Raw genomic sequence first — 3695 nt, forward strand, 5'->3', positions numbered from 1 at the left:
CCCTAATGGCTGCCCCACCTGGCCCCACCCCTACCCGCTCCCCTAGACCCCCCCAATGGCTGCCCAGCCCAGCCCAGCCACAGCCTCTCCACACTTTAAAAAAACAAAATCCCTGCACTTGGCATTAGCAGGAGCTCTGGGGCCTCTGGGATCACATGGCAGAAGCCCCCCACATAGCTCCTACTCCCCAATCACCCCCCCTGCAAAGCCCAGCTGCCTGGCACCCGTGCTGCCACTGCCCCATCCCGCGGGTGCAGCCAGGTTCAGCAGGGTGCTGCATGGCTCTGCAGACTGTCATGCAGCAGGGGCTGCTGTGGCTGTCATCTGGGTCTCAAGCTGTGCAGGGGGGCTCTGCCATGAGGCCCCAGTGACCCCCAACAGCAGCTGCTACTGCCAGTGAATGCGGAGCTTTTTTTTTTTTCATTGCTTGGATGCTGAGGCCGGGCAGAGCAGCAATCAGGATGCTTGGGGGGCAGGCAGGGGATGAGGCTGGGCACGGCAGTGATCCAGGGGGCTGAGGGAGCAGGCAGAGTCTCCCCATGGTCCCCTCCCCCCTTCTCAAGCCCCCTCCATGCCCTACTTACTGGCACAGAGCCCAGGTCCAGCTCCCTGCAGCTGGCATGGGCAGCACTAGGGTGCGGGCCAGCCATACAGATGCTCTGGCTGGCTACCAGAGCATCTTGGTGGAGAATCAAGTCTCCGGTTGCACAGTCTCCTGCCCTGCCCCAGTTTTTTCCCCCAGTTTTTTTTTTTACCCCTGGGTATCCAGTGGTCTAGTTTTGCTCCTGCACTTCAAATCTGCAGCACGGCAAGCATTTTTTCATTCCTGCACATGCCTCTTGCAGCATCTCAAAGGGCTTTGAGATGCTGCAAGACATATGTACACGATCATGTGGACACGCCCATTGAGAGCAGATTTACTCCCAACAAGGAGTATGTGTAGATCAGGGCTGGGCAAAATATGGCCTGTGGGCCAGATCCAACCTACAAAGCCATTCTGTCTGACCCATGGGGCCCCTAAAAAATTTAGAAAATTTATATTAATCTGCCCTTGGTTCCTGTCAAAAATGACAGGAACCAAAGGCAGTAGGACCCAAGGGAAGCCCAGCAGGCACCCACAACAGCAGGGCCCACCCAGCCCTGCCCCTCCAGCCAGAAGCCCCAGCAGTGACTTCTGGCCTGGGACCATGCAGCTGCCCCAGAACAGGAACCTCAGGTAAGGGGGAAGAGGTGGGGGGGAAGGGCAGGGAAGGAGCCTGGGGAAAAGCTGAGCATTGGGGGCAGAAAAAGCAGCCCACTCCTGCCCTGTGGCCTGTGCCCCGCTCTGCAGCTGATCACAGCCCATGTGGGGCTGCCTGTGTCTGCTCCAGACAGCCCCAGATGGGCTGCAAGCAGCTGCAGCCGGGAGCACTGGCCACATGGTGGGCAAGGGGCTGCTTTTCCCCGCACTTAGCACCAGCTTCTTCCCTGCTGGTGAGCAAGGGGTCAGGGCTCTGCTCTGCCCCCTGCCTGTACTGCAGGGCTGGGAAGCACTGGGATTGAGCAGGTGCAGGAGCCAGCAGGAGCACAAGGCCTGCACCAGTGTCCCAGGGCCAGTGCCAGCAGGGCCCAGGGCAGGGTGGCAGAAGCACAGGATCCCAGCTGGCCGGGGCTCCATGGAACTGAGCCAGCTCCCCCCTGTCCCTGCTGGTGCAGCCCAGCCCAGCTCCACAGACCACTGCCAGCCTGTTCTCCACTTTGGGGTCCACCGGTGCTGGCCCTGGGACGTTGGTCCCAAGACACTGGGACATTGGTCCCAAGATGGTGACCAGGGGGTGGGGCACCTGTGAAGGGGCGGGGCTACCCATGCAGCCCTCGACAACCTGCCAAAACTGGGTAAGCGGCCCTCTGCCCAAAATAATTGCCTGCCCCTGGTGCAGATGTTCTCCCAGGAAGTCTTTATAGCAGGGGCAGGCAATTATTTTGGGCAGAGGGTCGCTTACTGAGTTTCAGCAAACCATTGAGGGCTGCATGACAGGCAGCCCAGGGCAGATAAATGTTAATTTTCTAAATTTTTTAGGGGGGCCGCAGGCTGGGTAGAATGGCTTGACAGGCTGCATACAGCCCCCGGGCCGCATTTTGCCCACCACTGCTTTATAGCATTAATAGCACCTGTAGACATGCCCAGAAAGAGTCACGTATAACTCCAAACTTGCAGCAATGGAGCCTATAATCCCTATTACACCCCTCCTGCAGTCAGTACTTAGAACACGTAAGCAACAGTGGAGATTTCACTGATAAATATTTGTACTCCTGGCAAACACATTAAAGAGCTTTACCCACCCCAGAATTGCATTGTTACACCCTACATATTCATTTCCTTTCCCTCTAACCTCCAGAAATATTGATTTAATGTATTAAAGGAGCTTCACTTGGGAGAGGGAAAGGAAATGATCAATGAGTTCCTGTTTTATATCATTAATCATGCCTCACAGAATCTACTAACATCTTAGGCTCTAAGCAGGCTAGTTACAAGGTCTAAGAGCACCAACATCTGTGTTGGGAAAGAAATCTTTGGACAGTTAATCTGCTTGTTTGCATTCAACACACCCAGACTCTTCTGTAAATAAAAGGGAACCAGTCATGTTACTGTCTTCCATGGGTGCTGCAGACTTGTATGCTCTGGATAAACATATGAATCTCCGTTCCTAGATAACCTGGAATGGAGAAGTCCTGAGTGCCCTTAACCCACATTGACATCAAGGGGAACAGAGGGCACCTCACATCTCATGCAACTGCACTTTTAATACTTATTAATCCAAATGATATCTTAAATGTGTTTGGCAACTTAAGGTCAGCCCCCAGTGATCCTTGGTAACGTTATCACAAGAGCCATTTGTTTCTTGCATTAACAAACATAGAAACCTATCAGCCTTTCCCTTTCCAGAGTTCTTCCCAGAGCTGGTAGCCTGGGAAAAAAAATTCTCAGGTCTAGAGACTCTGCTACAGTTACTCATTGTCAGCACTGTATGACATGGTGATAGTGTCATTAACAGAGGGGGCAACAGCTTTAACCTGATGAGCCTCAGGAAGGGCAAAAACATGTATCTAAGGTTTCTATTCCTGACTTAAAATATCAAAGTTCTTTTCTCACTTTGATCATGCTGATACTCGAACTTACTGGCACGGCAAAGCACATAGTATTACCCAGGGCACAAAAGCTATACCGTTTTTCTACTTTAATTCCTTAATTCTTTCCTTCTGAACTATTTCTGACTTCAACATATGCTGAGTTCAGAAAGAGTTCACACTCATCGTTTGCACAGGGAGAACTGAAACCTTCGGATTCCATTTCATGGGGATGATGTACTGGCACTGCAGGGGTAAGAAAAGATGCCTAGTATTTGTGCCAGTCTGGCACTTACATTCAGTGCTGCTTAGCCTTAGAAGCTTTTCACATCTCAGAAGAGAATTTTAACTCCATTTGCAGCCTAGGATAACAAAAAGAAAAACATGGCATAATACAGGCTGTCACAGCTGATAGGCTCAAAAGGTCACCTACCTTTTTCCCCTTCCAGTACGCTTGTTTGTTTTTCCCATTCCAGTACATGATTTGTATGATGTGGGAGTATTTTATTTCCTAATTCAATGGATCCAGTACTTTTCCAAAAGGGTATTGATGCCAGAAACTACAATAGCTACCTGTATGACTATGA

This window comes from Gavialis gangeticus, unplaced genomic scaffold (assembly GCF_001723915.1).
Source record: "Gavialis gangeticus isolate Ggan-Ray unplaced genomic scaffold, GavGan_comp1, whole genome shotgun sequence".
Lineage (NCBI taxonomy): Eukaryota > Metazoa > Chordata > Crocodylia > Gavialidae > Gavialis > Gavialis gangeticus.